At 40.1% G+C, this 14,237-nt stretch overlaps 1 protein-coding gene and 1 long non-coding RNA gene across 3 annotated transcripts in view; both read right to left on the bottom strand.

Annotated features, from left to right (window-relative positions):
• LOC131431109 (neural-cadherin-like) overlaps positions 1–14,237 on the bottom strand; it is a 1,211,689-nt gene that overhangs the window by 541,895 nt on the left and 655,557 nt on the right. The gene's annotated exons all lie outside the window — the stretch shown is intronic.
• On the bottom strand, positions 2,184–4,103 carry LOC131431113 (uncharacterized). Its single transcript, XR_009229648.1, has 3 exons — positions 3,586–4,103; positions 3,460–3,530; positions 2,184–3,403 (listed from the first exon to the last, which is right to left on the bottom strand). It is a non-coding gene; the product is annotated as an uncharacterized LOC131431113 (long non-coding RNA).

Genomic DNA, 14,237 nt, shown 5'->3' with positions numbered 1-14,237 from the left:
AAATCCACTCCAAAAATACCCATATTGTAAGGGTTTTTAAAGAACATCAATAAACCGTAGTCATCTTGGATGTCCGAAAAACTTCAAACATCGTTTTCTGGCATCTTCAAATTAAAATCGTTTCGAAATTCCTATATAATAAAAGTTTTTAAGAAATACATCAAATCTAGAAGTCGCCATCTAGGGATTCGAAACCACCTCAAACATCCACGATTTTGTTTTTTAGGCTTTGTTAAGACGTAAAGCCGCCTTGAGCTAGTTTTAATATGATCAGTATCTAACGGGGAAACAGATTGGAAAACCGACATGTGAACACAATGATGTAATGAAAACCGCGAAAATGTTACCACAGAGACGGGACTCGAACCCGTAGCTAACTCCTAACCGGGGAAATTGTTTTACCAATTAAACAACCCTGCATATGAAAACACATGAAGAGAAAGTCCAATTGATTGGACGAAACTAAGCATGCTTCGCTCTACTTGGCCACTACGGTATTCACTTACAGTCCCGTATCGACGGAAACAAATTCAACAGAAACACATACAATGATCACGAGTCTATTTCTACCTCAAACATCGTTTAGCTGAATCTACTCATATTGTAAGGGTTTCCAAGAAATATCAATAAAATGGAACTCGCCATCTTGGATTTTAAACGATCCCAAACATTATTTTCCAGAACCTTCTTTTCACATCCGTACCAGAAGTTGCGAAGTAAATCTAACATAACGTAAACTTTTTTTAACGAATAAACTCGCTTTACTGCTTTACTCGCCCCGTTTAGTTCGTAGAAAGAAGGTTTCGGTGTATCAGATCGTAAAATGAGTTTGCCAATTTCTGGTTCCAGCAATCTGTCGCAACAAAGAGCAAGTAAAAGCAACAAAATAACTATTTTGTCCAGACATTCCCAAAACGACTGTTTTGAAAACGCCGTGTCGATCTTTGGATTTGATTCCGTAGGTAACGCGCTTACCTTTTTATGTGGTTTTTATAAAAGTGAAGTTTATGCCAAAACATTCAAGACCACAGAAGAGGTGGAAGATAATCTGTAAAACAGGCACTTTCAAAAATCCTTGAGTATGAAAGCTAACTGAAATCAAATTTGTATCAGTAATCTCGATAAGAGAATCTTTTTTTTAATCTATTGATAATTGTCAAAATTACTCAATTTTTCCCGAATTTTTATATCTTCAAAAAACAACCTTGATTGTATTGAAATTTCCATATATCACAACCCTTTCTCGTTCCTGCCCACCTACGGCACGGATTAGTTGATGGCGCCAGACGAAAAGGTTAACTTCCGTTGTGAGCCCGGATCTGAGCTTCGAAGGTTACCGCATCTTTCATCTACCTACCGACTACCGGGTCTAGGCCAAGTAAACCTATTTTGGCGACCGTCGCGGACCCATTTGCCTGGATTTATTTTTTCTTCTTTCAAGCTCTCTTACCATGGCTCCGTTGGCATCACATACCATTTCCTCTGTGTGCCTTGCAGCGGATGTCCCACCGAACACCTGGCGACCTAGCGTCTCTTCCGACAGTAAGTAGCACAGCAACCGGAGGAAAATGAGCTCAACAAGCATGAAGAGAAACCATTTTTTTTAATTCAACGCAAAAAAACGTAGCCGCAAACTGTTTGCTAAGGTCACCGGTTGATCTTGTTTTAAATAGAATTCCCAACTAGTTGCCAAGGCTTCATCTCCGCTTCGCTAGACCGGAAGAAAAAAAAAGGCGGATTCAGGAGCTGGAGACATAATCGACTTTAAGGTGCACAGCCAGCGTCAGGGCCACCGTGTGCACTGAGAAAGCCATACGCACCTTATGGTGCCTAGATAATGAGCTTTGCATCCAATGCTGGGTCACTTATGTGGGGCTCATGGTCTAGTAACTAACGACGGAACAGCAAGCGCTGGTCTGTGGTGGAATTAGCCGCCAATGTGATGGTGGCATTCGACAGACAAGTAGTTTCGTAATGGTATGTTTAAAAATCTTTCTGAGTGGAAAGGTGCCAGGATTGTTGTGACTGAATGTCATGAAGCACCGGATCCGGATGACGCCTAGCTGGAATCCACCAGGGATTGAATTAACGGGCTTTGCGAAATGTACAAACATATTGATGTGTAAAAGTGATTGAAAGATGTCACCTTAAGTTTGGATGGATATGTAGTGCTGATGCAAAATATATTAAATTTGAACAAATCTTTAAATTTTTTGATTGATTTTTCGATCAACCCAATTCTAATAAATTGTAAAGTTACCAAATAATGATACATTTCAAAACTTTGCATGGACACTATGTAGCGTGCACGACGATGCTACCAATATCAGTCTGTCTAATCGCTCCACCTATCCGAACAAATGGTTTAAGCGCCACCTCTTTCGAGGACCACTTGTCGTGCCTAGGGTTGCCCGACCAGAAACCCAGCCTCAGGGCGGGTCGTTATAAAAGAGTTTAGGGGAACGATCTGGCAAACCCAACCGATCCGAAAGGTACTCAGTTCAACAATCAACTATACCGCAACAAAACCCAAGAAATTCGTTTGTCTATCCAGATAACCTAAGAACACCAACTCGCGCGTATCATCACTGGAGGAAATCGTCCACCCAGAACCCTAAACCGTATCCGAAACGCGAGTGGTGGGACTAAGATTCCCAAGTAGTCCAACTCGGAGTAAACCACAAAAACTACACAATTATTACGACGCGAAACATGAGATACCTCCTCAAACCAGTAACATCTGTTTAACTATAGCAGCTATCTACCTGAACAATATACACATCATTTATCGAAAGAACAGAAACATATTTATATTTATTAAGTAACTTTAGCAATTCGTAATCCTAACCTAGGTTTCCATCTCGGTGTTGCCTATACTAATTGATACCTAACTGTGTGCGGGTGGATATCTAGCTTGCTTCGTTAAGGTGCCATAATACTAGATTTAAAGCTCACTTTTAGGTGGGTGTCTAGGCTACCCCCTTTTAACCATGCGCATGGATTTAATTATAGCGTACTTACAGCTTTCTTCGCTGCTACCTGCCTGTATTGCGACGCTCCGCCGAATGATGACGATGCTGGCGTCGATACGAATGATTCTGCGCTGACGGCGTTTCAGTATGCCGACGCCGGAGCGGGTTTACGGCTGGACGTCCTTCGTGGGTAACTGTTGACAGTGTCGGTACGCCGGACTGCTGTCAGCAACAAAAAACGTGCACACCGGTTGGTTGTGACGTGTGGCTTTGATGGGCGGAAAATGACGAACTTCGCCCTTCTGGCGATTTTGACGGAGATTGCCAGAATTTCCAAGCCAGAGCGTGGGGTCTAGAGCGCGTCGCTGGATGAAGAACGGTGCGGCGAGCCGAAGAGCGTCTAAAGTAGGGAATAAAAAGCCGTCGCACGGCTACACGACGCCGTGAGCTTATTGTATCGTGATTGAATAGCACCATTGTAAATTACCTTTGTTATAATTTCCTTCCAACGCACACGATCTTTTCCCGCACTTTCTACTGCTAATATTAACGCAACACCTAAGAACAGAACTATTACCAAATTTTAAAGACATCTCATGTTTGAATTTAATACCTTCTAACACGCACCGCGGAACAAAAGTAAAAACACGCACTCTAGCCTCTTCCACGGTCTAGATGGAAATGGATTAGATCTTTTCCCTAAAACCCTCAGAATGCCGAATTTCAGTCTTAGATAACCGGAAGTACGTAATTTTACCGAAGTAAGATTCGTATTTTCGAAAACCGAACTTCTTGGACAATAGTTTTAAGATTCGTTAGCTCATTCCCTCTCGAATCTTATGCATTCAACCATCTCGCGCCAATACCCTTTTTGCGTTCAAATCGTTATCTGGCGAACATTGATAAGACTACGCGAAAGAGGACTCTTCGGAGGCTGAAACCTAACCATTCGTATTGGTTTTGCAATATAGTGAGACCGATCGGTTATATAAGGAAGAGAAAAAGTTTGTATGCGCAAAGAAATGTAGATTAGCCGCCGGTGTTCATTCTTCATCTGATTAGAGATGCTTAACTTTTTACACGGAAGGGAATTATTTCAAGCGGCGGCTGACTTATTTGAATCATGACAATCGTGACTGCTACAACTAGTTGTGGAAACATTTAAACACGAGATTCACAAAAATCAATTAACACCTACTGTAACACTCAAAGCAAGAATTTCCATGCTTGAAATCAGTCCCGAACAGTGGGACGTGTATTGTTTTGCATTGGTTGACCCACGGGTGAGCTGAAAATACACACACAGACACACACATGTTCCGTTCTGCTCAGCCGAGCTGTGACGATATTTACGAGCGTTTCCATTTGTACCTATTTGCATTTTTTGTGCTATTTGGTGGTCGAAAGGCCCTGGAAACCAGGAAACTATCAGCTAGCGGTACCAGCAGCCTCACGATCATCGATGTTACTCACACATTGTTAGTCGTTTATCTTTTCCGGTACAAGTTCTACCGCTGTACTTTCCCCTTGCTGGCATGGAATCTATCCGGGCCCAACAGCTGACAGGATCGGGGCATTGTGCAGGGAAGCGTGTCACCAAAAATGTAAAGTTTGTGTGCAAGTCGGTTCACCGAGAAATCACGAGACAAGAGCTATCGCATTCCTGCTGGCCTAGTTCCCTAGTTTATGCTCACGTAAACAGATTTTCCGAGGGGCTTTGAGCGAATGGACCGAACAGCTTGTGGGCCGATCGCTGAGTGTTTGTGATTGAGACAATGATGATTATATATTGAATTAGTCTTTTTAAGAGGTGCGAAGCGACGCGTCAAAGCAATATGTCAACGCAAAATCAAGAGTTCAATCGAACACAAATTCCGTTACCTTATGGTGTATAGTTATATAATTTCACAAATATCAAAGACCGAATGTCGTTTAGAATTCACGGAACTTGCTTTAATTAATGACTTCATTTTCGAGCTCGTCTGCTGCAGGAAAGCATCGATAGCGAATTATAATTAAATCTTGTAGGATATTTGGTAAAGACTGTCCCAGAAAGTATGGACGCAACCAAAAACGACTTCTACCCATGATTCGAAGCCACAAGGATCCTGTTGCCATCTGGCCAGATCTTGCTTCTTGCCACTACTCGAAATCAACGGTAGAATGGTATACTACCAAAAATGTTACTTTCGTCCCAAAAAACATGAATCCACCAAATAGCCCACAACTTCGACCAATTGAGGAATTTTGTGCATTAACGAAGGCACATCTTAGGAAACATGTCTCGGCAGCCGAAACCATTCAACAGTTCGAAAAAGATTGGAAAAAAGTGTCAAAACTTGTCGCCAAGAAGTCTGTACGGAATTTAATGAGGAACGTTCTCAAGAAGGTGCGCCAGCTAGTCTACAATGGCTAAGTTGTTTTAGTCTAATATTATCAGTATATCGAATAAAATTTGAATATCTAACACTTGTGAATTATTTACAGCGCAATCAAAGTGCGTCCATACTTTCAGGGACAGTCTTTATATGGTTTTCACTCAATCGCTAAGTTCTAGAGTTTAATTAATATGTTTGATGTTTCCGCGTGGGTGATTAAAATGTTCATTAAGTCTGAGACCACGTGCTATCTTTTTCCGTCGAAATCGTGATATCGCGTATCCTTGACTCGTCTTTCATGTTTTATGTGTATCACTAAACAGAGTCTTAATCAATAACTAGGTAAATAAATTTGAAGAATGCTTTCCGCTTTCATTGAATTTCAAGGGATCGAAAGTATCGGCCACATGACATTTGAATTTAATCATTGAACCCCTTCTGAGAAAATAAATTGCGAATAGAAAAAAATGTCGGTTACGTCACTTGTGCGATCATACTTTCGTTAAAGAAACAGATAGAAAACTCCATTTTGTCGATTACGTCTTTTATACCATTATATCTCCCGAATCAGGTGTTACAACCATTTGATCGAAATCATTTCAGCCATCAACGATAAAAGTGAACGAGGGGAAAAAGGTGCATTTTTCGGATACGTCACTACAGCGAAACGACACTGAACCCTTAACAGCGAAGCCGGAACTCGAATCCGGATGAAATTTAATAACAGAAAATTGAGAATACATTTTTTACGACTCACCTTGGTCGGCAGTTTAGACGGGTCAATGTTTTTTTCCTCCAGTGGTCGTTTCGTCTTAAGCCATATTGGCGAATAATACAACCAGCTTAAACTCATATTGAAATTGGTTTCAAATAATGCAAGGTGCAACATTATATGGTCTTACTCATTTTGTTTCGCCGAAATTCATTTCACAATTTCACCGAGAACGGCTTTGCCGAAAGGCATTTCGTGGAAAACAGATACGCAGATAGTAGTTTTGTAGAAATTTTATTTCATAGAAAGTCGTATCGCCGACATAAATTTGGAAAAATCGTTTCCCATCAAAAAAATATTAGATCAGTATATTTTTATTTTGTCATTAGGGTAACCATTTCCTTGTTAGGGTGGATAAAAAATCGATTATTTTCAATTTCTAATTTTTGGATATGTTGTCAATAAACGACTTTAATTTTTGGGAAAAATATGCGAATATTGTAAAGTTGAAGTTTTGTGTTTGAAAAAGTCAATTGTACAACTTTTTAACGGTTTTCATGACTTGCGACCAATGGGCATGTCAACATTTTCACATAATATATCAAAAAATTGACAATGTATGTTTGTATGTTTTCGTAGTTTCCGTGCTTTTTTTCAATTTTCTTCAAATCGATCAATTCCTCTAAGGGTGTAGCCGGGGTTGCATATAAAAACTGCCCCCAAACAGAAAAAATTGATATACGCTGTTTGAAAAGGTTTATAATGGAGATAATTTTCCCTAAATTTTAACCCTTTAACTGCCATATTGGTGGAGTTGGTTCTTCTGATTTTCATCTTATTTAAATTTTTCATAAACATTTTTAGCAGAAAAACTTAAAAAAATCAGGAATATTTTTGGGATTATGGGAAACCTTTCTAATTTTTTTTCAAAATTTTTCAAAATGTATTTCATGTGGAAAAAATGTTCATAATTTTCGATTTTTTTTATTTGCGCGTGCAATTTTGGTACCACTCTAGATTTTAAATAAAAAATAAATCATTTATGAGTACATTACGTAGTGTTTTTTCAGATTTTTAAAAAATGTGGACGGGTAAAATATCAGACTTTAAAAAAATAAATCATTCGTAAAACCATGCGTCTCTATCAAATTGTTATCATCCGATGGAGACTCATGGTATTTAGTTCAAAAATCTTATATCATTTTATTTACTGTTACATCCGATGATGGTTTTCAATCAAATTGTTGATTCAATGAATGTATTTTTCAAAGTATCATTGATTTACATGTCGTGTAAATTTCATAATTTTTTCTGTATGCATAATTTCTAAGAACATGATTTCAAAGTTTCAATGCTGCACTTTGATTTTTTTTAATTTACTCGCACGCCACTGGTTTCAATCGATACGAATCTTTGTATACAGTAAAAGAATGAAAATGGGTCGTGCTTTCTATCGCTTCATAGAGCGTCCTTCTGAAAAACACTGGGATTTGTCGGTTACATCACATATATTGTTACATCTCTCGAACCAGAAATTTTCACCTTAACCCTTTCAAATTTGATCAACATTGTTAGCTTTCAAATAAGCCTAAGTTTATCGAAATTCGTTGAGTCATCGTCGATAAAATTCAGCCAATGCAAAAAGTGCGGCAGGTCGGTTACGTCACTAATGCCATTATAAATCCGGAACCTGGTGTGAAAACTATTTAATCTTCGAACTTGATCCATAATTCAACGGTAACCTTTAAACGAGCCTAGATTTGTTGTATTCGGCTAAGTCATCTTTGAGAAAATTGAGCGATAAAAAAACAACGCGTTTGATCGGTTACGTCACATATACTACTATATCTCTGGAACCAGAAATGCAGCCTTTTGATCTTCAAACTTCATCCATTATTTTATAATATCTTCCACAAAAAAAACCTAGGCGTGTTAAAATCGGCTCAAACATCTCTGAGAAAATTGAGGGGTTAAAATTCAACGTGTTTTATCGGTTACGTCGCCTATGCCATTATATCTCTAGAACTAGATGTGACAACCATTTTATCTACAAATTTTATTTACAGTTTTGCGTTTACATTATGGCAGGATTTATTTTGTGTATCATTCGCAGTTTTGCTTCAAGCAAGGGTAATCACATCAGCATTCAACTGATGGTCGTTTGTTTTGGAGCAAAATACACCGAAAAGCGAACAACGACGTAGAAAATTCTACTAATCAGCCCTACTAAGGGCTGTAAATGTTTTCAAAAGAATTATTGAATTGTTGAAATATGCAAATTGGAAGTGAAAATAATTAGACTAGTGAACCGTTCACGGTGCAAACTTCGCACCGAACGAATGCAAATAACACTAAAATCCAATTGCTTTGCGTGTATTGGTTTGAAAGCGTTTTGATGGATTTAGGATATGCAAGTGATGTTAGTGATTATTTACTTCATTACTTCTGCAATAAATCATTCGAAATTACGTCGACCAGGTTATGTCTTTGACATTACTCGCACGCTTTTTAATATGGGCGAATTAAATGGAATTATTTTTTTTTTGTGTGACTTTACAGCTCCCATTTTTAGTTATCATCTTCGAATTCTCAGTGCAGTAGCAGTTTACGTCGAACTGCTAATACGACTTAACGATTTAATATAGACCATTGGAAGACGAAAAGTTAATGGCATTTGCAAAACACTAATCAGTAAAAGATGAAATGTAAAAATCACAAAATAGCTATGAGCACGTAACGCAAATCGGTACCAAAACCTTTACATAATCAAAAAAATTATCAACGAGTGTAGAAACTTTGGAAATATTCCAAACAATTAGACAGAAGAATGCAACCTTTTTCAAGTTTAAAATTTCAGAGGACAGCAGACAATTCAAGCTATTTCAATGAAGTAAAGCGATTTCAATGAATTCAAATAATTTCAATAACAAATCAAGCCTCCAAATATCTGAAGCTTTCTAAACTAGGATTCGCAGTACCACGTTTGCTACAATTATCTTGAAATAATGGTAGCAAACGTGATGTTACGAATCCCAGTTTAGAAAGCTTAGGAAAAATCCCATAAATTGAATAATTTCGTACATGTTGTAAATATTTTAAATAAATTTTCTTCAAGCTTATGTTGACCTTTATTGCAATCGAGCACTTCAACATAAACCGCCAAGCAGCTATTTTCATCATTCGTCGCGTTAAGTAATTTTTTAAATTTAATATTTAACAAACGATGGTTAGAAAAATATTTATTTTATTTCTACAAAAAAAAAAACAGTTGCAATGAAAAAAAGCCCCCGTTTTGCCACCTATACCCCTATTTACAGAACACATTTTTGTGTTGCACCGAAGTGCAATATCGTTTGCTGACGTGTCAAATGAAAACGTCATTAAGGGGCTAGTTTGAAAACTTTGATTTATCGATATAAAACAGTTTATGTTGAACTGTTATGCCACCCAGTGAAACTGCTAAGCAGTGATGGCATTTCACTGGAGTGATACATCATCGAGTAAGTTTCATTTCAACACTTGGGATACCTCCGACGAACATCGTACAAAAAGGAAGGAACACTTCTTCTCCAATAGACAGAATTTGAGTGTTTGCTTGTGGTTAAAGAAGCTGGTGCGAGTGAAACACACTTTCTCTTTGCATGAAACGCTCTCACGCGCTCTAGCCTGAATATACTCGAGTGATTACTGGTGTGTGCTGGTGAGCGAACACTTCTGTGATTTAATTTTGAAATTTACAAAAAGTAGCGCTGGTCTTGCTATGACAATCTTTTTGCAGCAAGGAAAACTAAATTTCAACGATTGCGAACTGTACACCAGAGTGCTCACCGGCACTGACACTTCGGTGACAAAATATGCGAACACCTTAGAGAATTCCAGTGCTCTGCTTCAGCACTTTGGTTCGATCCAGTGCTAGAGGTGAAAGAAAATAAACACGCGCTCTCATGATGCGAGTTCACTTTATATAACAGTGGTGTAGATGTGTGAAAGAGAAGAGCTCTCGTTGATTTCGTCAGCGCAAGGGGAGAAAATAACCCTTGCTCTTCGTTACACAGAGGAGATGAACATCTCTGCGGCTAAGTAACGAAACTTTTTGAAGTTAGGAACTCTCCGGCTTACGAAGATTTGTGGCTTGGTACAAAGTATTATTGTATATTAAGTGTGTTTGGTAGGTTTGCAATTCCGATGTGAATGTTTGTGAACCTAAAAAATTAAGTCATAACAAAAAAAGGCGGGTGGGTAATGTCGGAGACATAACTGGATGTCGTGAATACGAAAACAACTGACATGTTCCTTAACATGTTCCGAATATCAATTAGTTGATCAATTGTATGAATTATGCAAGCATTCCCCTTTTCCACATTTTTCGCAAAAACAAAGAAGGCCTCACTTGGCATTCCCACCGTATCTGTCGACGCGATCGGATGTGTATTCGCTTTAATCCAGTCCAGTACAGTCCGCATTAATCCGCTTTCAAGGTCGTTCTTTTGTTTTCGCAGTGTCGATTGTGATCGGACACTCGGGTGTGCGAGTGAGTTGAGTTTTTTTTTGCACCGAGTTAGATATCGTGATTTGTGCTTTTTCTTCGTGGAGGTTTTTTCACCGTCACACAGCCATAGATAGACAATTGTGATTGTGCTTTTTCCTCACGGAGTTTTAGGCATCTATTGAAGAGGCAATCGACCAAGATCAGGTCTTGGTGGCCGTTTGTTTTTGCAGCCGAACAAGCTAAGTATTGTTTGTATTTTGTTGCTATCCTCTGATTATTTCACTTACACCATACATAATCAAATCTGTGCGGAGATAGCTCCGTGTAATAATAATGGTTCCCCCCCCTCCGGATGAAAAAATGGAGACAGATCCAAAACCACCCCCACTTGTCCCTACCCCTTCAGCTGACAATAAGATTCCGAGGGTAAAGAAGTATCCCGATGATCCTTTGCTTTCGACCGGTTCCTGTGTGGTCTATTTCCGGACCAAGAACAACAACAAATTTAACCTTATAAAAATATCTCACGAATTGACTTCACGATACTCTACTATTACACGTATTGATAAAGTACGCCCAGGGAAGCTTAGGGTCTTGTTAACCAGCTCAAAGCAGGCTAACGAGATCGTTCAAAATGATCTTTTTGCGCTGGAGTATTGTGTCTACGTGCCAGCCCGCGAAGTAGAAATAGACGGCGTAGTCACAGATGCGAGCCTGACATGCGAAGATCTTCTTAAGTACGGGGCCGGCGGTTTCAAAGACCCCGTACTTAAGAATGTAAAGATACTGGATTGCAATCGGCTGCATTCAGTGTCGATCGCCGGGGATGGTACAAAATCCTATCCCCAATCAGACTCTTATCGAGTGACCTTCGCCGGCTCGGCATTACCCAACTACGTTCTCCTGGACCGGGTTCGTCTGCCTGTTCGACTCTATGTGCCGCGGGTCATGAATTGCTCCAATTGCAAACAATTGGGGCATACAGCCTCTCATTGTGGTAATAAGTCTCGTTGTGCTAACTGTGGAGGGGCTCACGCGGATGGCTCTTGCGGGAAGAGCATCGAAAAGTGCCTCTACTGTGGAGAGGACCATCATGACCTCGCGGCATGCCCTGCGTACAAACTGCGAGGAGATAAATTGAAACAGTCTCTCCAGTCTCGTTCCAAACGGTCTTTTGCAGAAATGCTCAAGAGTGCTACGCCACCTAAACTCACCGGAAACCTTTACGCTTGCTTGTCAACTGACGAGTGTGATTCTGACGATCCCCAAGAAGGTACATCTTCGGAAGTCCCTCACAGCTATAGGAAGAGGATAAATATTTCCTCTCACAAGCTCCCTAGCAAGGGTTCGAAGGTATCTTCTGAGGGTCCCCCAAAAGTAACAGCAATGGGAAGTGCTGGTAAAATAAAAAAACCAAAGCAAACAGCTCCTGATCTTAAGAAACTCAGATCTAAAAAGGAATTCCCGGCACTTCCTGGGTCATCAAAATCCCCAAGTGTCCCAGAAAACCAACCAGAAAATCGACCGAGTGCTGGATTCATAAAATTCTCGGATATTGTGGACTGGATTTTCACAACTTTCAATATTTCCGACCCCCTGAAACAGCTTATGATGAGTTTTATACCCACAGTCAAAACATTTCTGAAGCAGTCAACTGCAAAATGGCCCCTCATTTCAGCGATTGTATCCTTCGATGGCTGATTTATTGAACGAGGTAATGGATCCGATCACTGTTTTACAGTGGAACTGTAGAAGTATCATACCGAAAATAGACCCTTTCAAAGTATTAATAAACATCTTGGAGTGTGACGCATTTGCCTTATGCGAAACATGGCTAACTTCTGAAATACCAATTACCTTCCATGATTTTAATATAATCCGCTTGGATCGAGAAAACCCCTACGGAGGAGTACTTTTAGGGATCAAAAAGTGCTATCCCTTCTACCGGATAAACCTCCCTTCGATACCAGGTGTTGAAGTTATTGCATGTCAAATCACAATGAAAGGCAAGGACCTTTGCATTGCTTCCGTATACATTCCCCCAAGAGCTTCGATTGGGCACCAACGGCTTTGTGACATCATGGAGCTCCTTCCTACACCTACGTTAGTTTTAGGAGACTTCAACTCTCATGGTACGGGATGGGGCTGTCTTCAGGATGACAACAGATCAACTCTGATCTATGACCTTTGCGATAACTTCAATATGACAATTTTAAATACGGGAGAAATGACACGGATTCCTGCACCACCAGCAAGACCAAGTGCGCTGGATCTTTCCATATGCTCGACATCGCTACGGTTGGATTGCACGTGGAAGGTAATCCCTGATCCCCACGGTAGCGATCACTTGCCTATCGTCATCTCAATCGCCACCGGATTAAGACCATCGAAGACAATCAATGTTTTGTATGACCTCACACGAAATATTGATTGGAAAAGCTATGCAAACTCTATATCTGAGAAAATAGAATCAACACAAGAACTTCCTCCGGAGGAAGAGTACACGTTTTTGGCTGGCTTGATTCTCGGAACCGCGATTCAAGTTCAGACGAAACGTGTACCGGGCGCGAAAACTAACATCCGTCCTCCCAACCCGTGGTGGGACAAAGAGTGCTCAGAGTTAAACGCTAAAAAATCTGCAGCGTATATCATTTTTAGAAAAAACGGAACACCTGATAATTATCGGAATTACGCGGCGTTAGACATGCAAATGAAGAACCTAATTAAAGCAAAGAAACGCGGATACTGGCGCCGTTTCGTTGACGGATTAACAAAAGAAACATCGATGAGCACTCTTTGGAACACAGCCCGACGAATGCGCAATCGAAACACCACGAACGAAAGCGAGGAATATTCTAACCGCTGGATATTCGATTTCGCTAAAAAAGTGTGTCCCGACTCTGTTCCGGACCAGAAGATCTCCCGCGTCGCGACAGCGAATACAAACGAAACACCGTTTTCGATGGTAGAGTTTTCTCTTGCACTCTTGTCGTGTAACAATAAAGCCCCGGGGCTAGACAGAATCAAATTCAACTTGTTGAAAAATCTGCCTGACCCTGCCAAAAGGCGCTTGTTGAATCTATTCAACAAATTTCTTGAGGGTAATATTGTCCCTCATGACTGGAGACAAGTGAGGGTTATCGCCATTAAAAAACCAGAGAAACCAGCCTCCGACCACAATTCGTATCGGCCGATTGCTATGCTTTCCTGTATCCGGAAATTGTTTGAAAAAATGATTCTCTTCCGCCTAGACAATTGGGTCGAGACCAATGGCTTGCTTTCAGATACACAATTTGGTTTTCGCCGGGGCAAAGGAACGAACGATTGTCTTGCGTTGCTCTCAACCGAAATTCAAATGGCATTTGCCCGTAAAGAACAAATGGCATCAGTCTTCCTAGATATCAAGGGGGCTTTCGACTCAGTTTCAATACATATCCTATCTGAGAAGTTGCATAAGCATGGTCTTTCACCAGTTTTGAATAACTTTTTGTATAATCTATTGTCCGAGAAACATATGCATTTTGCGCAGAATGATTTGTCGACAATACGATTCAGTTACATGGGTCTTCCTCAGGGCTCATGTTTAAGCCCCCTTTTATACAATTTTTACGTAAATGACATCGACAAATGTATAAACACATCTTGCACGCTAAGACAACTTGCCGACGACAGCGTTGTGTCCATTA

This window comes from Malaya genurostris, chromosome 2, assembly GCF_030247185.1.
Source record: "Malaya genurostris strain Urasoe2022 chromosome 2, Malgen_1.1, whole genome shotgun sequence".
In the NCBI taxonomy this organism is placed as follows: domain Eukaryota; kingdom Metazoa; phylum Arthropoda; class Insecta; order Diptera; family Culicidae; genus Malaya; species Malaya genurostris.
The sequence above is the reverse complement of the archived record's forward strand: the minus strand, read 5'-3'. Positions and strand labels throughout refer to the sequence as shown.